Below are 26,185 nucleotides of genomic sequence, written 5' to 3' on the forward strand. Positions count from 1 at the left end.
ACAGAAATAAAGTACATTTTAAAATGTTTTTATTTTAGTTTTTATTATTAAATAGAAAATAGTTACATTATAATAATACTTTACAATATTACAATTGTGACTATTTTTGATCAAATAAATGCAGCCTTGGTGAGCATAAGGAACTTATTTCAAAAACATTTTATCAACCCCAAACTTGTTAATTAATCCTCTTCTCTAGCTTGCTTCCTAATCTAATTGTCTAAGAAAACTGGCATTATATGTTATACATATTGTGGGCTCTTTAGCAAATTGCTTTTGTTTCTCTTTTGTAAGTTGCTTTGGATAACTGCATCTGCTAATGCATAAATATATTTTTAAATGAATTGCTCGAATGACCAGGGATGACACTTTGACACAATATGAATACTAAAATCACAATAAAATAGCAATACCAGTCTTTCTACAGTATTAGAGTTACCTTGGTAGAAGAACGTCTATTGTAACAAGTGGTGGGTAACATGCGTGTGAGCCTGTGCTCTGTACAGTGCCTCGCAATAACACAGCTGTGCATTTAAATGTCAAATGCATTTCTTGGTCAAAATGCTCCTGACGAACTAAAAATCTTGAACTAAAAAAAAAAGAAAAATCTTTCAACTCAATCTTATGAGAAAGCATAAATATTTTAGAAGGTGGTGATTTCATTATAATTTCTATATTGTGATTTGGGATATTTTATGATATTTATGATATTTTAGAAAACACTCAAAGCATGAAGGTCTGCACATAACTGTCATTGGGGCGTAAGCAAATGATACAAAAATTTACAAATGAGACTTTTCAAATTCATACAAAGTAGCCACCAATTCACCAAAATGTAAAATAGTTAGGCCTACAAATTGCTACACGAATGTGTTGGAGCTTTGCATTATGCCTTGCAGTATAAAAGCAGCACAGTAGACTTGCTTGTATTTACCATGTGACCTTGTTTCATGCTGCACAATGCCCACTTGGACACTCTTCTCCCTTTCACCTTCCTACACTTTCTGGTTATTTATTTTCCATAAATGGCTAACCAAATCACTGCCAACCATGCTATTTTATCGCCATAGTATTTAGAGCCACTCACCAACTTGGTGTTATAAGAGCATCACTGTTGAACTGGTTGGCAGCAGGCTGTAACAGGATGACGTGGCAACCCTTGGGCATCGAGTTACAGAAATGAATTGCATATGGATAAAAGTGTTCGTTACGTAAACCCTTTATCAGCTAGGCATAATAACAGCAAAAGGAGAGGTCTGACAGATGCCATCACCACTGAGCTTCAAGCATTGCTTTTCATGCAAGCATGTGCTGGTAGATTATTAGGAAACATTTTCAAATCCTAATTAGGAAGCAAATGTGTCACAATATGGCAACACAGAAAACCCCTTGGGGAAAGCACAACCAGGGCAAATGTCAAAACCGATTTAATGAAGCCCAAAGTGCTCTTAATGGGTTGATCTTAAATGAAATTCATGGAATTGAATACAACTGCGTGTTCATTTATTTATTTTAATAAACAGAATTTACTACACACACAGTTCAATAAATTAAAAGACTTGACCACAACAAAACGCTCCAGTTACTGATGTAACCTCGGTTCCCTGAGATAAGGGAAGGAGCGTTGTGTATGGGAAAACTCCTGTTTTACTCTGTAATAGCTATATTAGCCCTAATATAGTTACTTTCGCTCAAGGGGAAAAGTGGAACTTCAAACAGATAGAACACGCACCTGTAAAGCAGGGACATCTATGTTATAAAATCTTACAAATGTGGACGGACACGACCAGCCGGCAGCTGAGCACATCTCACCAATAGATATCCCACTGGACCACGCCCAGGAGAAGGCCATCCCTCTTGTGGAATGGGCCCTCACACCTATAGGGCATTGTAAACCTTCTGATGCGTAACCCAGGGCTATCGCGTCAACAATCCAGCGAGAGAGTCACTGCTTTGTGGCCAGCAGTCCTTTATGGCGGCCTCCAAAGCAAACGAATAGCTGCTCAGACCGCCTAGAGCGCTCCAGGTATATTCTCAAAGCCCTCACTGGACAGAGCATGTTTGGACCCTGCTCGCCATCTGAAACAGGGAGCGCCAATAGGGAGATCACCTGAGCTCTGAATGGAGTTGAGAGCACTTTAGGAACATAACCATGCCTTGGTTTAAGAACGACCTTACAGTCGTTAGGCCCAAACTCAAGACACGATGTGCTGTTGACAGTGCTTGCAAGTCACCCACTCGCTTAACCCTCTGGAGTCGACAAACGCATATATATGCGTTTTGAGGCCGATTTTCCTGATAAGGCCCGAAATGAGCTTGAATTACTCTGCTATTTTTGATCGTACAGATAAGAGCAATAAACCATTCGAATCTGTAAGGAGTCTACTTTTATTTGTATATGCTCATAATAACAACTAAACTTTGTGCTTTTGAAGAATAAAGAAAACAAACAGGGTGCGCTCTCTGTCTTCTCCGTCTCCGCGAACTGCTTTTTGAAACACATCACTAAAATGAACTGTAACTCAGCAAATACTTCACACAGAGACATGAGAAATATATCTATAGAAAGCTTGACATGTCTACAGTTAAATGAAGTAAGTCTTACCGAAAACAAATATTGGCAGGGAGGAGGCAACACTAAGGCAAGGAGGAGGGCTGTTTTAAGCAATAAGGGCCGCAAGTCGGCCAAAGTGAGCGGCTCAAAGGGGGGCACTTTTAGGGCCCGCAGGACTATAGACAAGTCCCAAGATGGCACAGTCTGAGGGCGAGGAGGATTCAGCCTCCGTGCACCTTTCAAGAACTTAACGATCAGGTCGTTTCTGCTGATTGAGTGGCCAGCTTCGAGAGAATGGTTCGCTGTGATAGCTGCCACATATACTTTGAGTGTGGAGGGGGCGCGCCCCTTATCCAACAGCTCCTGCAAAAAGGTTTGCGCGTGGGACACGTCACATGATGTCGGGTCCAAACTCTCTCAAGGCTGGAAGGAAGGTTTTCAGGGCTAAGAAAACTGCCAACTTCTCTAGGCAGTTGAAAAGCAGGCATTGTTCCGGCACTGACCAGGAGCCGAACGCTAGTTGAAGCGTCCGTTGTGACTACCTTCTGGAGGTCAGGCCTAACCTCATTCCTGTTTGGAACAGGCGAGAGGCCGTCCAGGGGGCCACAGCCTTGATACAGCGGTGGTCTACCCTGACAGGAAACCGCCCCAGGCGCCAGGCGCCAGGCGTGGGGTGGAATGCGGGATTTAAGCCAAAACTGAAGGGGCCGCATGTGAAGCAGGCCCAGGGGAATCACAGAGGCGGCCGCCACTATAAGGCCGAGCAACCTCTGAAAAATCTTTAGAGGGCGTGTCGTCCTCTGTTTGAGAGATGCCGCCAATTGCTGAATAGTCAGGGATCGTTCCGGCGTAATCCATGCCTGCATTCGGGTGGAGTCTAAAATCGTTCCCAGAAAGATGGCATGCTGTCTGGGTAACAGCTGACTCTTGTGCAGGTTGATAATAAACCCGAGGCGCTCTAAGTGGCTGAATAACAGCTCTCTGTGAGCAGCCAACTCCCGTTCTGACCTGGCTAGAACCAGCTAATCGTCGAGGTAGTTCAAAAGGCGGATTCCCATCTGTCTCAGAGGGGAAAGAGCCGCATCCACGCACTTCGTGAAAATAACGGAAGGACTGTATACTGATAGGCCACTCCCTCGAATGCAAATCTCAAGAATGGTCTGTGATGGGGGGCTATGTGGATGTGAAAATATGCATCCTTCAGATCCACAGTCAGAAACCAGTCCTCGGGACAGATGTGCATGAGGATCTGTTTGACAGTTAACATCTTGAACGACCGGCGCATAAGCGAGTGGTTCAGACGTCTGAGATCCAGAATGGGTCTGAGCCCGCCATCTTTCTTTGGGATGAGGAAGTATCGGCTGAAAACCTGACTCGCTGGGGGCACTATTTCCACAGCGCCTTTAGCAAGCAATGTCTGCACCTCCTGTCGGAGAATGAGCACTTCGTTGTCCGGAACAGAAGTTTGGATGACGTCTCTGAGGCGAGGCGGCCTGCAAGCGAATTGGAGTGAGTAACTCCGTCTAATTGTTTTTAAAACCTGACACTCCCGGGATGGCTGCCCAAGCCATGAAACGGGAGGCAAGAGGTTTTATTTTCTCGAATGAGAGCTCGCAGAGAAATGATGGGGAGCTCGCATTTATGTGAGTGTGTGAGAGAGTGTGAAGAGGAAATTTGCTCTTTATAGTATGTGGGTCCGCTATCACAGCAGTAAAACATTCAAGTGCGCACTGCATCTGCAGGACGTGAACCACTGGAAACAAAGCTCCATTGCTCAGAGCTGTTCGGAGGGATGGAGAATGAAAGAGAGCTGTTTTTCGGGCGTTCCAGCCGAGGTGAGAACAGAATCCCTCCTCTTACTCTCTAGCGCATCAGGACAGCTTAGGCGGCTTGGGGTCCAGCACAACTTGTGGGCGGGGACCTTGACTTTTCAGAAAGGAGAAGCGTGTCGCCATCCGGGGTCGCTGTTGCAGGCCCAGGCTCCGCTTTGCGTTGGGGCTGAGGCTGCATCAGCTTTGCAGGCTGAGTGGTGGGATTCTTCTGGCGGCCCGCAGCCAGAGGGCCAGAATGTTTGGGGAGAAAGTGACGCAGCACCTGCGACGTCTTCTGAGCCTCCGAAAACCTTTCCGCGAATCCGTCCACAGCAGGGCCGAACAGACCTTTCGGCGAGACCGGTGAGTCAAGGAAAGCCATTTTCTCAGCGTCCCTAATCTCAGTGAGGTCCAGCCATAGGTGGCGCTCCAGCACCACCAAACTGGCCATGGTCTTGCCGATCGCATGCGCCGTTGCTTTCATGGCGCACAGAGCCAGGTCTGCCACTGTGCACAGCTCCTTGAAAGCCTCCTGGTGTTCTTGGCCAGACTCGTCCATGCTGCGGAGAAGTTTGGCTTGAAACACCTGGAGAACCGCCATTGTATACAGCGCCGACCCAGCCTGGCCGGCCTCTGCATAGGCCCTGTTGGCGAGCGCCGAGGTGGTCCTGCAGGGCTTAGAAGGATGCGCTGCATGGGCCTTCAGTCCGAGGGCAGATGGCGGGCACAGATGAGCAGCAAACGCCTCCTCCTGAGGGGGGAGCTTGCTGTATCCCTTGTCATCAGTACCGTCAATGGTGGTGAGAGCAGCTGCTGTAGAGGGATTTACTCGGGCCGAGTAGGGGGCGCGCCATGTCTTGATGAGTTCGTCGTGAACTGCAGACAAGAATGGGGTGGGGCGTTGGCGAGAGGATTGTTGATGGCTTCCCGGTAGGTACCACTCGTCCAACAGGCCGTGGGTGGGCTCTTCTGGAGCCAACCACTCGAGGCCCAGATCCTCCACCGCCTCCACAGACACTACGCAGATGAGTTCGGCATTAGGCTTCGGCATCGCTGGAATTTCCCCACTCCTCTGCATCAGACTCTGCTAAGGACATGGAGCCTTCATGGAAGAAGGCGATCCGCGAGCAGAGAGGGGAAAGGTTCATACTCTCGCAGTGGGAGCCTGAGTCATCAGTGAGCGCAGCCTCTGCATGGGCGCTGCCGAGACAGGCGATGCACTCACTGTGTCCGTGGCACGACATTTGAAACAATGCGCGCTGAAAATTTGCTCTTTAGGAAATGCTCTTTGCTTGCTCTTCAAGCGCCGGATGGCCGCAGTGAGTCCTTGCTGCTTCAGGCGTCTTCGACGGCGGCGAGCAGAGCTGGAGCTTCTTCCTCGGCTTCTTGCTTCTTCCAGAGTTAGCGAAGAGATGATCCTCGTCGCTCAAGGAGAATGATCTGATGAATGGTGCTGCGAGCCACCTTATATAGAGGTTGACTCCGCCCTTTCTGACGGGCTAAAGCGCCATTGGTTTGTGCAGGTACACAAATGTGAACAAATCAGGCTTTCCCATACACAACGTGAAGTGAACGTTCGAAAGGGAACTAGGCCTTTTGTTAAATTAACTTAACTCATAAGTGTCAGCACAAAAGATACTGCTCTGAGATACTGCATAAAAAAATAAATAAATAAATAAATAAACAAAAACACTACATGAATTAATTCATATATAGGTATATTTTCATTCCCAGGGCTTCAATATGACATGCTGTATAGGTATACTCCAAGGCATTTCTTCTGAAATAACAGAACTGCAAAGTTTCTGTGGCACAGACTCATTAATAAACAGACAGATTAATAAACTGTTTCGGACATGTAATTAATATGTGCGCCACAGGGGAGGAAGAGGAGACGGTTTGTTTATTACATCATATATTAACATAAAGCTTCCTGGGATCCTGCCATCTAATCAGATGACTCTCCAGTGAGCTGTTACCAGTGATGTTGCAACATCAAATCCGTCGCTACACTGCCTCTCTGCACAACTTTTGCTGAATTGGTATTTCATAATCTCCAAGGATGTTGATATGCACAGTAGACACCTAAAATGTCCTTTTCAGTTGTGCCAAGTGCACACTACAAGACCGAAGATCATCATCCAGTGGACATTTAAAGGCAATTTACTGATGTTTTGGTCACAGATGGTAGTTCTGATCCTGAAAATGATTCTTCTCATTCAAGTTCATGTACTGTACATAGCGATGGGATGATTTAATCTATAATTCAAACAAACACTAAGGAGGAAGCTTTTTGTCATTTCTGCACTGATTTTCACTGACTGGAAACAAAGATGGGAAAAAAATACATCAAAAAATGTGTAATTATTTCCAGGTTAAAATTTCAAAATAGTTTGAAAGCAGTTTACAATTGGATTTGAACTCAAGTTTTTTAAATCAATTTAAATAGAATTTCACTCTGATATGAATGCAGTTCTTGAAAAATCTATTTTGAATACAGTTCCTAAAAACTGGACTTAATACAGTTTTTGGAAGCTGGTTTTAATGCCCTTTAAAGTTTGATTTGAATGGGATTTTATTTATTTATTTTTTAATGGTTGAATGCAAGTTAAATTGGTTGAATGCAATTAAAAAATATTGAATGCATTTTTTTAAATCTGGTTGAAACTTCAAAACAATTTCAAATCGGTTTGAAATCTGATTTGAATCCAGTTTCTGATCTACACTGACTACAGTCTCTGAAAAATGATTTGAATGTTTTGAGGTTCTGGCTTGAACGCAGTTTTAGGAACCTGATTTGAATGGAGTTTTTATTTGGTTGAATGCAGTTTTGCAATCAGATTTGAATGCAGTTTTTGGAACCTGATTTGAATGGAGTTTTTATTTGGTTGAATGCAGTTTTTAAAAATTTGGTTGAATGTGGTTTTTAAAATCCAGTTTGAATGCAGTCTGAATTCTGGTTTGATATCAATTTCAAATCTGTCAACAAATGGGACTATAGCTGCAGTGCATCTCAAATGTGCACACACTAGAAGAGTGTCAGTGACTGTTGCATGCTGGGAGCGGTCTACAATATGGGGATTTTGGTTGCAACGCAGTTGGAGATAAATTAAATTGACAACTGACATTAAAATGAAAAGAACAGTAGAACAGGTTAGATTTAAGACTCCACTCTCTGGATCTATTCCATCTAATGCCTTTGGACTGCATGTGAGTCATATCTATGCAGTCAAACTCATGTCTGGCCACAGTTGCCAGTGAGTATTAAGAGACAGATCTGCTGATTGCACCTCTTCAATGCTAAAGCACTTCTTCTCACCCTGATGTATCGGCCTCATATTCCCAGCTTGATGATCTGATCATCATTATAGCCGCAGTGGAGGAAATCAAGAGAGGCAGGAACAAAAAGAGACATTGATTTGGTTGAGAATGAAGCAGAGAATGACTGACTAACAGCGACATCACACTGGGATGGGTGATATGAAGCTTTAAGCAGAAGCCAGAAATGTGGGAGATGATAACACTGTGCCTGCTGGGAAACACGTGAAGGAGTTCACTTGTTGGCAGTGTTTACATAATTGGACCATATAAACAAACGACAAATATGAAATGAATAGCCAAGATAATAAACAGCTTTAGAATGTCATTGGGAAAAATTAAAGTTAACCCATTCAAAGATGATTTAAAGGACCTCCAAAGTTGGTAAAATAAGATGATAACTCAATGTTCACCTTGACTGACTCATGCAGTGAAATCGGCCAATAATTGGCCATTTTCAGATAACAACATCAGCTATGTCCGCTTAGCACAATTCTCACCACAGTTTCCGTCTGAAATTAAAAATTAGTTTTTAGATTTATAAGTAAAATAAGGTCTGTCTACTTGAAAAGAATTTCATTTTAATTTACAACATAAATTACAGTTAGTGTAGACCTCAAACTTTGATGCTTGTGTGTGTGTGTGTGTTTTCTTTTAAAATGTTTTTACATAAGGACTACAACTAACAGAAGAGTGTGAATTTACATGCTTGGCATATTGGAAAAGTATTGTAGTCCTTATACAGCAATCTGTAAGCAATCTTGAAGTATGCCTACAACTCTTATATTTTCTTTCAAAACTTATATTTTCGACTCAAAATATGAAGGTCTTTTCTAGTAATTTTGACCATACAATTAATGACCTTAAAAACTGCTTAAAACTCAAAGGAATATTTTTGGGGGAATCCATTGTGAATTAACCTTCTGGTAGGCCAACAAACTGATGTCAAGACTGAACTGCTGTACAGCAGAAGACTTGTAATAATCAAGTTTAATGCAGCACTCTTGCTAATGAATTCTTTCCTAATCCTGTTCATATGAGTCCAATACATTATGCATCACTACAGTGAGCATAACTAGCTGTGCAAAAGCAGTTGAGATCATTAGCATTGTGGTCTTCCCACGCACAATAATTGATCTCTGTGACAGAGGGTTCACAGAAGGCTACAGTGAATATGCATAAAAGGCTCTTGGTTACAGCAGGAAGGAAGATGAAACCTATGCAGTGTAGTTGAAGTTAGTTCTGCCCATGCTGCTAGTCTGCAAACACATTAGTGTAATTGTCACAGGGCCTTCAGGATCCAATCAGATTATTGCAAGCTAAATACTTAGCACAAGACCTTTGAAATTTAACAACATAATGATGATATTGCTTCGATAGTGCATATGAACTTTTTACACAGGCCACATCAGAGTTCTACTGGGAACTCTGTGTACAAACACATTGAGTATCTACTGCCAGTAGCTTACACTACACAGAATTTGGTGTACATTTAATTACTGAGAGTGGTTGCTGTGAAAATGCTTTACATGACAAACAGTTTATCAAAGCATCATTTACTGAATTGGGTTGGCTCCAGGGGCATGTTCATGCATGTACACGGGATTCACTTCTGCTTGATCTTAATAAACTGCCACTAATCTGTATATGCCAATGCTGAAGCTAAATAAGCATTTGGGGAACTGCTGACACTAAACAAAATATTAAAGCAGGAAGATGCTAGTCCACGCCTCTCAGAGAGGGTGAAGTGCCCAGACATGCACAGTTGAATTGGGAGAACCATTCATTAAAATATAACACAAATATTTTAATAAGCACACAATCTTAAAAATAAAGGTTCTTTATTGACATTTTTCATTCCATGAAGAACATAATGATAACCTTGGAACCTTTTCTAAATCTAAAAGGTTCTTTAGAATTTTAAAATATTCTTTGCACTAAGAAAAATGGCTCTTTTAAAGTGGTCATCAGATGTCCATTTTCCACAAGTTGATATGATTCTTTAGGGTCTTAATGAAAAGTCTATAACATACTTTGGTTAAAAATTCTCAATGGTAGTGTAAAACAACATCCTTTTACCTTGTCAAAATCAGCTCTGTTTTCAGTAACCCGTTTTCTTTGCATGTTCCTTTAAATGCTAATGAGCTCTGCTCACCCCGCCCCACTCTTCTGTGGGGTGACGAGCCGTTCTCATGGTACTGTTTACTTTAGCCGCGGAACTTGCTAACTAGCACGTTATTAGGAAAGGCGATTTGCAAAGATTCATAAAAAAACCTTATACTCACTTCTTCTGTAGGTGAGGCTGGATCACAAATGATTCACACAAACAAACGCATTTAGGTAGATCGGGGGCCCATTCCCTTCAAAAACAAACATAATCCACTGCGTCTTCAGCGGCTCAGATGTCGGGAGTAAATGATGACTGCTATGTTCATTGTTACATTCAACAACAAAACACCTCAATTGCTATGGAGGAATTCTTGTCCACTCCTGCTCCAGCATCAAAACAATGGCGGACTGATGACAGCTCACTCAGGGCGGGTCTATGCTAATACGCTAGTGTCAATCAACAATCGTGGGAGGGGCCTGGGTCTGTGTGACATCATCATGCAATGTTATCATTATAGGGTGGTTATGTACACACACCGCTTAGACCATTTTTTGGTCTAAGCAGCCCACCACTACGATCAGAATTGGTCCAGCCGGACAGCACCCGTATATGGCCTAGGACTGTCGTTCAAAACACACAAATACACACGTTTACTTAGCTATCTAAATGGGGCATTCCATAGGCGTAATGGTTTTTATACTGTACAAACCGTATTTTCTATTGCCCTACACAAACCCTACCCCTTAAAGGCAACTTTCTGCATTTTTACAATTTAAAAAAAAAAAAAAACTTTGCTTAGTTTATTTTTAAACCCGTTTTACAAATGAGGACATCCCCAAAGGGAGGTTTGGGTACAAATTTGTCCCCAAAATATGGTTAAGTAGGTACACACACACACACACACACACTTGGACCTCATAACATAGGGAATTACCAGGTACACACTAACAGTGGACCAGTGTACTCACTCGCTCCTGACTTGCTGTTAATAGTCAGTAAAAGTTATGACTGTTTGACTAAGCAGTAGGCCATCTACATAAACTACAGACGCACTGATCATGATTTTTCATGGACAATTCTGAATTGTCAGCAAATGGGCTGATTCTGATACCAATTGTTTTTTCTTTTAAGCAAGAGACAAGAAAGAATGAACAAGCAGTTCACTTGCTCTACCACAGGCTGAACTGGCCTTAAAAAGTATGCTAAAAATGCAAATTCACTCTCTGCCAGCAGGTGGCACTTATGTAACAATGCAGTGTTTCCTGGGTTACCGCTGTAAACAAAGCAGAGGTTCTTATGAACATTACTTGAATGTGCATCATTCAGAGGCAAGATGAAAGGATAATGCCAATGAATTGTTTCCAAAGACAGTCAGTTCCCCTCAGAGAAACATTTATATAAACTCCTACCCCCAATTGTATCGCAATTTCTTTGGCATCTCAACCGATTCGAATCATCACATATTTGAATAGTTTTTCAAACAGCTCGCAGTGCATCATTGCATCCCTAGGCTTTATCGTGTCCCGTCTCTGGCCACTGTTAACATCCTGTTTACAGACTTCGTAACATTTCCACATATTTCCAGGGGTGAAGCTTTTTGAGACACAAAGGTGAAGCGGGGAAGGGTAAAGCGATCTTTATATAGGCGGAGCAAAATACTTAATCACTCCACCTATAGAACATTGTGATTGGGTGGTTTATGCTGTCAATACAGGAGACAAATCAATTGCTGGCTGCTTGCTCTCCATGCGTGATGGTCCTTGGCAAAAAAAAACAAAAAAAACCTTCTGTCGGCCCCTTAAATGCATCGGCCCACAGGGAAAATGCCCGGTATGCCCGATTACCAATTCAGCCCTGCACACTGCCAACACACATTTCAGTTCAAACTACTTGTAAAAGTCCATGTCGCATCCGATGACCCCTTTAAGATCTGTTCACTGAAAGGTTCTCTGGGGAACCCAAATGTTTCTTCTATGGCATCACTGTAAAAACCTTCTTTTGGATCCTATATTTTTAGCAAAAGGTACATGTGAACCCAGGGGGATGGCACGTAATAAGCAAACTGTAAAGAGAAACAGTATGATTCAATAGTGTTTTGTCCCTCACTAAATGGGTACTATAAAGCTAAATAAATAGCTCAACACAAGCAGTGGATAAGTCCTAGAAATGCACAGTCAACAAGTGGGAACAAATCATAAATCCAAATATAACATTCGGACACTACAGAAATAGAAGACAGTCTGTTTCCACCTAAGAGTAAAATAAAATAAAATAAAAATGTTAGTTTTTATTTAGGAAACTTTATATCTCCTATTTTTGACTTTATATTTCATAATGTATCATAATGTACATACTGTATGAACAGCAATTAATACATTATACTGACATCAGAGTTTTAAATTTGGTTGGTTACAACTAGACACACACTTCATCTTAGTGCTGTTGTGTTTCTATACTAGTACAATATGTTACCCATGTCATAGTTACACCATGGTAACAGGAATTGAAGAATTACTGTCATTTCTGACATAATAGCACTTCAGGCAAACTGTGCATCTTTATGAGATAAATGCATACAGATACAGATACAGATATAGATATAGATATAGATATATATATATACACATATAAAACTACTAATCCAGTTTGTCAAATCATCCAGTGATCTGAAAAGAAAACAGTTTTGCTATTTAAACAGCTTGTTTTTTAATGGCAAGTGATTTTCTGTTTGTCTTAATTGGAGATGTGTTCATTCTTAAATCTGATTAATGTTGATTTGTTTTGAACAGCAGCTGTCTTGCTCGAAAATATCATTCAACAACTGAACTTTTTTTTTTTTTTGCCTGTTCATACTTCTCTTTAATGCACTTTTAGTACATTGCACAGTCAGTTGCTCAACTGCTGAAGAGACTACTTGTTCTCTTTGCTCTGCACTCATTGCCAGTCAAGTGTTCAAACCATTTGAGTAATGCAGACAACATCTAACAAGTAAAAAAAGAAATAAATAAATAAAAGCCAGTAATGAATCACAGAGCGTGTCGACTGACAAATACCAATGACAAAGCGGCCCTCTATGACACCCGGCTATAGAACTGTCAGGAAGCGAAATTCAAAGCTTGGAGTCAAACACAAAATGAGAGATTGAGTTTGACCGTAAAAATACAGTGAGGGGAAAAAGCCATCAAGACCTCGTGTCGCTTCAAAGTCTCAGGGGTTCTCCCGTACAACGGCACAGAGGCTTAGAGACAAAGAATCAATACAATCTTTGAGGTTTTAACTTTCTCTCTTGGCTGAACATAATGGAAAAAAACATTACATAAAAGCAAATATTGCTGCCGGCAGCATGCTGCAACCGCAGAGTGCACCGCTACAAGTCCCAGAGTCACTGGAGGACTGAGAAAGATTATGACAGCTCCAAATGGTTGACCAGAGGACAACAAGGATAGATACTTGCATCAAATAGCCCGTCATATCAGCCCATGACTGTGTTCTCACTTATTTAGAAATGGCTTATCAAAGGTCAGCGAGTTTATATCTTAAAGGGATAGTTCACCCAAAAATGATAATTCTGTCATCCTGTCAACTTATTTTGTTCATTGCAACTCAAGTTATTTTCGAAAAAAAATGTGTCTGGGTTTATGCTGTAAATGCTGTTTTTGTCAAAGTTGTTTTAGCCCCTATTGACTTTCACGGTATGCACAAAACGGTTACAAAACATACAAAATAAAGTCAAACAGATGACATTATGGTAAGTAAATGATGACAGAATTTTCATCTCTGTGTGAACTATCCCTTTAAATAATTACTTTGGCTGCCATATATTTATTTTTAAACAGCAGTTAATTTGGTACCACTCATGCATTCGAGTAATTTTCAACAAATCGATTCAGCTTTAAGGGCCCTGCACACAAAATGGCCCGCTACAAATATTGACACATGAAGATGGGTAGAAGCCAGAGGCACCCTGTTGATCGCAGCATCTGTGCCTCGAAATGCAGACTTCCAGCATTACACCATGACATGAACAATGGAAGCCGAACTAGATTTGGCTTTCCTGAATGATCACGTTTCTGGGGCCGAGAGCTGATAACAGATAAAGGCAGCTGTGCTGGAGGACGACAGACAGGAAAGCCTGCCGAAGCACAGACAAGAGGCTAAAGCGCATTTGTCAGGCAATATTGCTCACCAGGGCTTTCCCAGCCGGTGAATGCGAGGTGACAGTGTTTGCAAGAATTAAAACATCACGCTTTATCTCACTGCCTAAACCTGATACATCATATTTTCAGTGAGGCGGCGCATGAACACGTACAAGAGGGGTTGGCGTATGGGCCAAAGCGGAAGTGGGAGGGGTATTTTTCTGAAACAATGCGACAGCCAGGGACCACTCAACCAGGCAAGACCAAGCTGTTGCCTGGCTCATGGTCCATATGCAGTTCTCTACACCCCTTCACATGCAGAAAACAGTGAGGAGCATCAGTCTCTCTTACAGGATCGTGCAGCTCCCGCACAGCCAGCGACGATATCCCTCCTGCTTTTAAAAGGCTACAGATATATTAGAGCATATTTAAGGCCTCACGTTGTCAAAGACAATATTCAAAGCCCCCTCTTTGATGACATAATTAATTACATCTGGCATTTCATTTTAGCATGAAATCCAGCCATGCATTTTTAATAAAAATAAATTAATTAAACAAATTAAAAAAAATAAATTATAATTACGTATCTTGCATAGGGACGCACCAGTGTTCAATCATTTTGTTATGGCTGATAACCAGTAAACGTTTGATATTAAAATTTGATACAATTTTGTCTAAACTTAAAAAAATAGGTACTAAAAAATATCCGAAATGAAAAACATTAATTTAAAATGCTGCAAGTGAATTTATGCATTACAACAATATAATGTACAACTGATTTATTTTAAGATTTGCTAAATATTTAAATGAAAATGTACAATTTAAAACTATTACCGTTATTAAAAATGTATTTTTAGTGAGAATTAGATGATGGCAAAGGTAATCCAAATGCAAAAAGGTGAAATAAGCATGCATAATTAAATATCTAATATCCAGTAATACTAATACATTTTTTAAAACATTTTCGTTCATATATTAGCCGGTTCCGAAAATACTCTTCAAAGGGGTAAAAGTAGGCTAAAACAAATAATATATGGGTAACACTTTACACTTCAGGATTAATTTGTTAACATGAATGAGCAAGCAATGAACAGTTTTCCACATAATTTATTAATCTTAATGTTAATTTCTACATTTACTAACTCCTTTTTAAAATCAAAAGATTTATCTGTAAACATTAATCTGTTAATACACTGTGAACTAACATGAACAAGCAATGAACAACTTATTTTTATTAACTAAAAAAGTTTATTAACTTTTTTTTGTAAAATGTTACCAATATGTAATGGAACTTTTTGATATTAAATGTGCTGAAAAGACTAGCCTAGCTTTATGTACACTTGACAAATTAATTTGGTTATGCTAAGTGCCAATACAATTAATAAAAAGATGCCAGTAATGGGACTTTAAGCAAGCAGGAAGAAATTAATTGTACGGGACAGTGTGTATAGGAGTGGGCAGCTGTGGAATTAAACTAGGGATTTGCAAAACTCCATATTTTCATAATTGATTAGTTAGTTGGTTGTCTAAACAAGTACTATGTCTGTGTTCAGGAAACTCTATAATACGCCTGCATCATGCCCACCAGACCCCAATCAGACATGTTTCAGACACTACTGTTCAGTAAGTGCAGCTCTTCAATAAGGCCATTCAACAAATAACTATAACCTTGTATTGAACAAAGCTACCAAAGTCCTCATGAGAAAGGTTCAATACACAGCAGCACAAAACCACTTATGCGCATCCCGGATGCAGAATGATATGCTTCAATGTAATCTCAGCACTTGGGCTCATGGGATTTCCCTTGCTCAGCATTCAAAAGTTTATAATTGATAGATCAGAAATATTGTCTGTGCCCAACACCTAGTTTACTGCACCCTACAGTCTTTTGAGTCGTTTTTGTACTGCAACTATATATTAAAGCATTCATCTGCAGTATTCTGACAGACACCTGGGAGTGAGTTCCACACCATGAAGAATCAGACAGACTATGCTGAATATAATATACTTAAATTATCCATAAGACCTCAGATACAAACCTATGGATTATGCGTAACATTTTTTTTTTTTTCAGGGAGGGATTTACCGTTCTAAAATGCTAGCATGCTAAAATATCACTGCTAAAATGATTGCTGAATGAAACTCACACAGAACTCTACGTAAAAAGAAAGAGAGAGAGAGAAAGAGATCTCAGCTGTGCATTTTCAGCAAAGTTAAAATATGATTTCAATTTACATATCTTAGATCTTGTTTTTTAGCTTTTTAGTAAAGTTGGATCATTTCGATACAACTTATTTTAAATATTTTAAATAAAACTCATCTTGCAGCTTGGAAGTGTACAGAGTCTCCTTGGTTTGGAACCATCACATTAAAGGAAACATTACCGTGCATGTTCACGCTGTTCATTTTCATCTAGCAGTGCATAGAGACCTAATTCAATTCTTGTTATCACACAGCTACAGGTTCAGTACAGTACAGTGAATCCAACTGCATTGCATGCCAGGCATAAATAGACATAAACTGATCAACTTAGCATAAATGCCTCTCTCACACATCACGCTAAAGGTATTATCCCCAGCAGCCTGTAGACCGGTTTTATTTCTCATTAATTAGCCAAGCTTAACCCTTAAATGGTGACTGTTTCCTGGGAGACTTTTGAGAGGCTGGAATGGGGAAACAGTGAGTGGGCCTAATTTCAGAAGTAAAAATATTTAAAAAGAAGTTCCTGCAAATATTCAGGTCAGACAAACTATGGTGTCAACTTACCACCTTTATCTAAAAGTAACACGGCAACATGCTGTGAGAAGGCCACTGACCTTGAGGTAAATGTTCCCATCTTTTACCACAGGCGTACGGGACACCCCCGCAGCGCAGGGGGCCCCCTCACGGCGTTATGAGCCAATTATAGTTAAACTTCCCTATCTACAACGATTTTTCTCTGCATAGGAGCCACATCAAGCTGTGTGAATCCACTGATTTTCAATGTGGCATAGAATCGGCGTTGATGCATCCACACACAATCACAATTTGTGCAAACAAAGTATCACACACTCCAACGTTTTATCTTTTCCAAGATAAAAAGATATAAAAAATAGGCTAATAGTACATTATGCTACTTTGAATTTGGACTTGCTCCAGTGCACCAAATTTACAAGTTCGTGACAAAAATAAAACGTTCAACCAAAAATTCAGGACAGAAAATAGAAAATAAACATAATGAGATTTTCCAAAGTAACATTTGCCATACTATTTCACTGTTGACCTTATTTTTAATGTAAGAGCCGGTGCATTTTCGTAAAATTCCTTTGCCGCAAAAACAGTTTTATGTTTACTACACTTTGTTTTTCTTATAATGATTTACACATCTGCTAATTAAATAGATGTATGGCACATTCACAGGTAAGAGCTTCTGGTCTGAAAAATAAGGTGGATAAATAAAAAACGCTAGTACTGGATGTCACAGCTTGTGGGTGGGGCCTCATGACATGGTTCACAATAAGTCTTTGACATGTTATATTTGAACTCCAATGCATTATTTTGAAAACAAAAACTACGCTGCATTATTTCAGTCCTAATGTGTCGGAAAATACCAATGCACTTTCATGTTCGTGCCTATTAAAGGGTTAATGCACGTGCCGTCCGTGTGCGCTTCATTCCATAATAGACTCTTACATCAAAGGACGTCAACTCTTGTAAAATCTACTTAAAGTGGTGGTATCCGAAGAGAAATGTAAATTTAGATCAGAGTATTAGCGCAGAATATCGTTAGTGGCTGCAGAAGAAGCTGCGCTGGAAGAGCAGTTGTGAAGACGCGTTCAACAGATGGGCGACTGCTCTTCCTCACGGCCGCAGACCTGTACGGACAAATCTTGCTTTGATTAGTTAGCATAAAGCCTGGTCGGGAATGTTAATTGAAAGACAGCTGCATTGGCTTATTGACTAAATGATTATCAATGTGTCGGTTATTGATAGAAACTGGATTCTATTTTAAGTTACGCCGTTAAAGGCAACTACAGCGGGCGCCAAATCACAGTTGTATCACCTTCAAATAACATTACAGTCGCGCGGTGACAGTAGAGACGATCTTTAAACGTCGATATGGACACAATATGACGAAAATCCAACATAACATACAGCTGTAGGGGAAAACGAGACGCAACCTTCAACATAGTGTTTGTACTTATAGTTTTCCAGTGAGACGTACACTGATTTATCATGTCACTCAAGGCAAGCTCACCGTGAACGTGGTCTGGTTGGTATAAAAATACATTTTCTCTGTAAGTTTACGGTCGAGGCATGAATAGGAAGGGCAACAGAGACCTTGGTCCTGAATGCATTTCTGTTCCGAAATGCTGTTTATAAGGATAGTGCACTTGGTTCTGAAGAGAACAAAATGAGACTTGGGTTCAAATTCACAGACGACACTTTTACATATTCCAACTTAAAGATCATGAAGTGAATTAATGCAGAGGGGTCGGTCTATGATAATACGCTAGTCTTTTTAGTCCATTCAAATGCACAGATTGTGAAGCAACGCAGTTACAGTTATATATCATATGAATAGCCTATTCAAAGAAATAGAAGCACTGACATACCTTGTCTCTGTCAGCAGTAGTTATTCTATATTCCCCGATTTGTTCCGTAGATGCAAATACAATTTGCCATCCATGACACGACTCAGTTTGAGATTGAGTATCTTTTTACCACAATCTACCCTCGCAAAAACGATTCCGAGTATTTTCAGAAGATGAGAAAATAAAAAACTGAAAAGGGTAGATACTAAATAACATTAGAATAGAAGGAGAGAAACAATAAACCTAATGAAACAAAAAAAAGAAGCGAAAACAAACAAGGGAAACAAGAAAAATGCGATAAAAAATAAAATGCGGTAGAAAACGAATTGACTTTAGTTCACAAACTGAGGGCTCCAGTAATTCCACGCTGCGTCTCTGTATTCCAAACGCACTGAGTGCGCTCTGCAACGGGGAACGCCGATCTATCCGTTTATTCCCAATCTGCTGCGGTTTTACTTCCAGGACTTCAACTTGCAGTAGCATCACTTACACCTGAGCGTTCGTGTGGAAATACATTTGCCTTCTCTCCCGTTCGGCTTCGGCAGAACCCTTTCCATGCACTGGCATCCGAGCTCTCGGTAAAGAAGCGCCCCACTCAGTCAGGCGTCTGGATGCCCGCATTCACTGTAGCAGCGAGGAGGACAGAGGCGCGTTCACGCTCTTCTTTCTCAAGGGAGTTGGACGCGCGCGCTGCTCACCTACGTCAGTCGGCGCGTGCTCCAAATAGAACGCTGGGGAAGTTCGTTCTGAATTCCCATTTGGCGATTCGATTTCGCAGCTCTGAATATGATATCACGTTATTATGCATTAGGTTTTTGCTTCCTTTCTGCCTGCAGGTTGGAAGTGTTGCCGTCAAAAGGAGAATGAAGTGAGTAGACAACTTGACACCAAATGAACCAAACACACGCATACTTGTGGTAAATTTCACACCCCCCAGTTTGTTCATGGTCTAAATGTTTCATGGGTACAATATTTTTTGAAGCTATGCATGGACTGTTTGACAAACTGGGGTAGGCTATCGAAGAGACACCAACCATATGATTAAATGTGTTGAAGCATTAAAAATATTGAAGCAGCACTTTGCAAGTTACAAAACTCAGCACTCTGGCATGGAATGGTACAGCCTTTTATGTTCGTTAAGTAAGTTCTGTTGGTGCATCAGTCAGCATAAATTGGTCTGTAATAACCAGTATTTCTTTAGCAAAATCAGACTCTTTCATTTTGTACTGAATATTTTATGATCTGGATGAATCATGATCATATGTGAATCCATGGTTACTGTTTATTTACTTAAATTAACTGATTACAAAAGCAAGTATGAGTAAGATAAACTACAAAGGGATGGGTTAAACTGCAATGGAATCAACATGGCTGCTGGAAAACAGGAAGTCTTGGCCTAAAAGAGCCAACCTAGACAGCAACATAGTGTTGGCCCAGATCCAGCCTACATCTGGCCTGCGTGAAATCCACGTGGGCCAGATGTGGGCCGGATCTGTGCCAACACCGCTTGCTGTTTGGGAATAAGTTAGCAAGTTTTTGTTTGTTTGTAATTGTATGACTATTCCCAAGTTACCTGATGATTTACCTGGATTGAACTGTGGTCTCCTTCATTTGTTTCTTGTAGCTAGATTACAGTCTCTTTTGGTTTAAAAAAAAAAAAAAAAAACACATTATGCCTTTTAGAATGTTTCTAGAACATTTAAAATCTTCCTGGAGATATCAATAATATTGAAGTACATTCCATAATATTTTATTTCTTGAAGTATCATACTGTATAATAGTATGGTTGATTTTGGTTAGGGATTGCAGTCTGTATAATTTGTAGATTTCCGTCCCAATGAGACATTACTTTGTGGGATTTAATTATACTTTGTAGAATACTTTCTTCTGTTGCTGGCATAAAACCTATATGTGGTTATTGTAGTCAAATGTAAAATTTTCATTTTATCTGATCCAACCAGAACAGTTGGTTCAACAACTAAATATTTTAAATATTCAAAATTCAACAGTAACAAACATTTATTTAGAATTCAATCTCCACCTCCACTTTACTTTTGTGTGCATGCTTTAGTGCACCACTTTAATAAGTGTTTGTGGGGGGATCACTTCGATCTTGAAGCAAACAAGTAATCATGTATATGTTTCGCGTTAATTTATTTCCCTTGTAAAAGAGATGAATTTTCACATTGGTCTGCCCAATTACCATGAAAATAAAACTGACTATTCTTCTTTTTCTTCTACTTCTTATTCTTATTCTGTTTATGCTTCTTGTTTTTCTTATTGTTGTTGTTTATAACTTATTTATCTATGTACATCATCATCATTATTATTATTATTTTTTTTTTTTATTTATATTTAATTCATGTGCTCTAGTAATCTTTAATCAAATAATTTCCTCTCCCTCTTGCAACAAAATCTCATCTCTTCTCTGATATGTTTCCCGGCGTGAGAGTGGGACAACCTCTCACTCACACGAGATTGCAGCAATAGTAAACGGCAAAGATCCAATGATCCAATTAATTACTGATGAACCAAATTGAATCCTGCCCAAAATTTTTTTTTTTTTTTTTTTCCTTGTTCGAGAAGCCACTTTACTCGTATAGGGAAGAAAAGACGATTGCAACTTAAACAATTGTTTAATGCCAGCTTTAACTCTTTGTAACTTTTTACTGTAACTTTATAATATTTTTACTGTGCCCCTGTGGAGGCACCACTGTCACCAACATGGGGTCCAAACCCTAAACTGTAATTATTAATTGCTTCAATCATCTGGATTCTGTCAGACTAGGTGAATAGCGGTTGTGTTTTTGTGCTTTGCCCCTGCGTGTGTAACGTGTGTCATGTCAAACAATGGTTGAGTCATTTTCACCATTATTTGCTGCTGCTTCATAAAAGCCTATATTCCAAAAGTTTGTGTTGATGAATTGTGTTGACGTCAGCAGATATTTACCGCTGAGCTTTTGACCATATACGTGTTGTATTTTACATGTTTTGTAAAGAGATTGCAGGTTAGGTTTCCTTCTGACGAGCCTTCCATGTATATCATATTTGTGCCAATAATGCAGCACAGTGGACTGATTCACCACTACAACACTACTCTCTGCTAAATCTTCCTGCAAGTCTTTTGCTGCCATATGGGGGTTTTAGTTTCAATCTAAGACCAGTCCAGTTTTATTGAACTTATTTTTTTTCTTGGTCTTCACATCTTGCCTTGATTTTTTTTTTTTTTTTTTTTTCCCTAACTTATATTTCTCAATGACATCTTAGATATTGCACATTGCAAATACCCAGCGTTTCCATATCTTTTCATAACCTTGCTTTATAAGGCTCAATTATCTTTTTTTTTTTTTTCTGATTCTCAGCAAGCTGTTTAGAGAAGCCTGTGGCTGTTGAGTGTAAACACAGTGAGAGGTTTGAAGAGTGAGAATTATTATATAAGCTTTGGAACTGTCATCACCTCACTTACATCAAGGCCTTACATTTTCAGAGAATTAAACTAACCCTAAGAGTTTAACCCTAACGGTGCCAAAACCTTTGCACATTATTTTTTTGAATTAATTAATTTTTTTGTTTTTTAATCGGTTATATTTAGCAAATAAGATTAAACCATGATTTACAGAAATATGTCAAGTTTAAATTTAGTTTAATTAATTTTTTTTGCTGAGGTTATGTAATCTTCTTTTCAGTAAGAGCTTCAATGAAACATGTTATGCCCACATATGGCTTAAAAGAGGACACATGAAAGCTAAATATGCATATGACAGACTGCAATTCATACAGTTTGTTTGCGCTGCCTTCCCTGAGCTCATATGTCACTCTAAACGTATATTCAAGTTTTTTTTATTATTTATTTATTTTTTATTTTATTTTTTTAAAGCAACAGGTGTGAAGATGATTAAAAAAAAAGGAAAAAAAAAAGTTCAGCCCTTTTACCAGCTAGTTTACTTCATGTATATGTACATAAGAGTGAATGTTATTTAACAAAACATCACTGCGAATATTTTTTTTTTTTTTACACACAGCATACTTACTAAAAAGCTGTCTACTAGTATTAGAATTGGAGGGGATGTTGGAGCTGAAGTACATCTTCCAAGTTGAGCTAGCATTAATTGCACTGACATATTTCCTGTTTTTGTTTTTTTTTCTTTTTAAAGGGCCATACAGTCTGTGCCAGCATGAATGGCCCTTAGGGGTTTATAAATAAGACATAAATAATAATGTAAAAAAATATGTGTGACATTTTATTTGTATTTTTCTTGTCACAGCACAATGTTTGAGATCCTTAGCATCTGAAAATTTGACGTTAGTATGTAAATCACTTAAGAGGCTTCTTTTTTGGAGTTCACAATAAGCACAGTTGATGTGAGCAGCCGAACCTTATGGTGCATGAAAAGAGAGATTTCTCCCTGGCCTTGACTATTCTATTTGCTTCTGTTATGTGCCAGGAAGAAGAACAGAGACTGAAAACACAAAGCACTGATTAATGGACTGATGGAACGGAACATAAATACAGTTGTTTTCTTAATTGACACTGTGGTAATTCTCTTTTGCTCTGTGTAATTTGAAATGCCTGCCATTTGAATTTTAGAAACCGCTGCGCTAATTTTCCTTTTCGAAATTATCTGCTAAACAGTGGTTTGCATGGTTAAATATAAGAATACACAATACATTGGGTTCATATTGGTGGAGCTGATGTATGTTGTTCTGACCAAGTTTAAGATATATATAGATATGTTTTAATCAGTATCAGATGATTATTTTGGCTGATCTTAAATATTTAATTTAAATGCTAATTTTCTTACTTTTTTCTCCTATATTTGATTTCCTTCATCTAAATCTTTAAAAACACAAATAATTTAACATTGTTAAAATGAATGTTTAGCAAATCTTAATACGATTATGATTTTTTTCACATTGTGTATTAATGTTGTGATTTTAAATTCACTTGTTATATTTTGACTTTTTCCTTATTTCACTGTGACTGGGTGGGTGAAGTTTTTGATCACCAAAAAGGACTGTTGATGTGTAATTTTTGGAGGTTGTATGCTAACTAAGAGATTTTATAATGAGGAATTTTTGCAGTTTGATATCAATAGATGGTCTTTTTGTGCTTTCATAGTACATTTAACTCTGGTCTTTTCTCTTCCTGTGTTCAGTCATCGAATGATCAAATAGACAAAGACTTAAAAAAAATAAAATAAAAAACTCAATGAAATTCCGCTTTAAATTCCGCTCCCCCAATTTCCCCTTGCGCTCTCAAGGATGCACACATCTGCGACACAATGTGTTAATAAGTGCTGACGTGATAAACCGAGCTTTTAAAACAGCACAGCAAGTTGACTGCATGTGAGCAGATAAGTTAAATTGCATGCTTTTCATCTTACATCTGTTCCCATTTTTACTTACTATTTTATCTGTGCTTTTCTTCTCATCTCACACATCTCCCCCAGCATTCGTTCCTGACCTATAATTTGGTGCTCTTTCTTTTTTAATTTAGAAATGTCAGAATTTAGGGCAGGTGGTGGGTTGTGACTAAATGTGAAAATGAAAAATTGCCTCCTAGTGGAAAATCATGAGGCATTACAAAAATGCCACATATTCATCTCACAGCCTCACCTTCCTGTGATGCAGTGCACTCTCTTTTCTCTGTCTCTGTGTGTCTCTGTCTCTCTCTCTTCACACGCTCCCAAACACAATCCATTGGAATGCTTTGTTGGAGCAGGGAGCCCAGCAGCCCGTGGTTTATCTCAAGTAGAATGCTGATAAAATGACAATTATGATGATTTTCCCTTGCAGCATGATTTCATTCATTGAAAGGAGGTGAAGTCATCTTTAATGGCTACCTGAGTAAATAAAGTCAGCCTCAACATTCTGACTTGCTCTTCAAGGGCCCTAAATCACAGCTGCAATGCACTGGTGAGCAAACACATAAACCGAAAGGAAGAAAAAAGAGAGCATATTCAAGTTTATGCATATTTACGTTTGTGCAAACCATTGCTATGTGTTGCTGTCACGCTAAGTAGCACGCACAGTAAATGTGCAAGGCCTTTTCCACATAGGAGGCATGATTACCCCAGTGTCAAGCTGTTTGTAATTACCAGCTCCATTTGAGAACATGGGGAGGACTGATTTCCCAAATCCTTGTTACAAAGTGTCTAAAAAAGATGGCGATAACTCTAAACATTTCCCCTGGGGGTCTGAATTACACACAGTGACTTGTGCACCTGACTTGCAACAGAAAACACAACCACTTGTTGCACTAAAGGCCCAGATATAGTCACGGTGAAGTTTGAAATACCTTAGCAGGGGTATACTGTTAGTAAACATCTGGCAATGCTGCCCACACTTCAGAGTGCAGCATTTAGATGATTCTGTGTGTTGCACACTTTTTTTTTTTCTCAAAAACAATGCAACAAAAATGACAGTGGTGAGAAAACAGCCGTTAAGAAAGCATTTGATCATAGCAATTTGTGCATGTGTTTGCATGAGCTCTACAATTCATGTTTATATTTATATATATATATATATATATATATATATATATATATATATATATATATATATATATATATATATATATATATATATAATATACACACAACTTCATGCAATAGACTGCTTTAAAGCAAGCAGCTTAACAGTATTAAACATTTTAAAAAATAAAAACAGTGCATTGCTTTCAATTAGAATTACAACTTCAAATTCTTCTGTTAAGCAGCTTTCCAGTGTGTGGAAGTTTTTACTTGCGTCTGACCTTGACAGACTGAACAGAAGAAATAAATCAGGGAAGATTTCTATGCCAAAGAGGGCTCAGAGCACATTTGCACAATCACCACAGTCCAATGGTAGTTCAAAGGTGTTTACCAGCCGGTAAGCTGTTTTAAACTCCTGAAATGAACTCCAAACGAATTTCATTTCGATGTTTGAAATGGTGTCACGCCAGTTCGTTCTTCATCTCAATAATATTGAAAGCCATAAACCAAACCAGCCAGCTCCAGACAAAGACACCAGACTTGAATGAACAATGCAGCCCAGTGTATTTATATTTGACAAATGTCTTCATTACATAAAACATGATGATACATTTTAAAGCTGTTTATTTATAGACATAATGATGTATAAAATTGTGAAATGGTCAAATAAGAAAGTTGTATCTTATTTGTGGATCCAATTAGACTTTTTTTGTGGACAATTAGACCCTTTTTTTAAAGCATAACTGTGTATGTTTATGAGAAAAGAATGCAGTTTTAGCAAAAATAATAAAAAAAAAAAAAAAAAAAAAAGAGGTGTCAGTAAAGATCTAGGAAAGGGGGACAGGTCCCAACAGCGGAGGAAGCTTTTGTGTCTGCAAAATCTGGAAACTGCAGATAACAGATCACAAAAATCTTTGCACAGGTGCTGCCCAGCATTATTTTTCTTCCCACAGACCAGCAAGACAAACTTCAGACTATGCAGACCTTTGAGCAAAAACTGTCTCTCTCTGGACGCACCTGCTCCAGATCCGAGAAGATTGAGATAGGGAAGTGAGAAAAGCTGTACAGACCGTCAAACGTAGCTGTCACATCGAATGAAAGCACCACATTCCTTCCCTAGCTACTCTACTGAGAAAAAGAAAAAAAAAAGTGTACTTGAGTGTCTTTCACCCACCTCTGTCTGTATTCCGCCTCACATCATATCCCCTG

The 26,185-nt window shown here is 39.3% G+C and overlaps 1 protein-coding gene across 28 annotated transcripts in view; it reads right to left on the reverse strand.

Moving 5' to 3' along the window:
* adgrb2 (adhesion G protein-coupled receptor B2) overlaps positions 1–26,185 on the reverse strand; it is a 328,746-nt gene that overhangs the window by 301,835 nt on the left and 726 nt on the right. For 23 of the 28 annotated variants that reach the window (XR_009267175.1, XR_009267174.1, XR_009267179.1 and 20 more), the window contains exon 1: positions 18,525–24,937. The gene's annotated coding sequence lies outside the window, so the exon portion shown is untranslated. Of the gene's footprint in view, positions 1–18,166; positions 18,309–18,524; positions 24,938–26,185 lie in introns of those variants that run through there. The other 5 variants (XM_058752678.1, XM_058752677.1, XM_058752675.1 and 2 more) reach the window with 5 other exon arrangements.

Source organism: Onychostoma macrolepis, chromosome 19 (genome assembly GCF_012432095.1).
Source record: "Onychostoma macrolepis isolate SWU-2019 chromosome 19, ASM1243209v1, whole genome shotgun sequence".
NCBI lineage: Eukaryota > Metazoa > Chordata > Actinopteri > Cypriniformes > Cyprinidae > Onychostoma > Onychostoma macrolepis.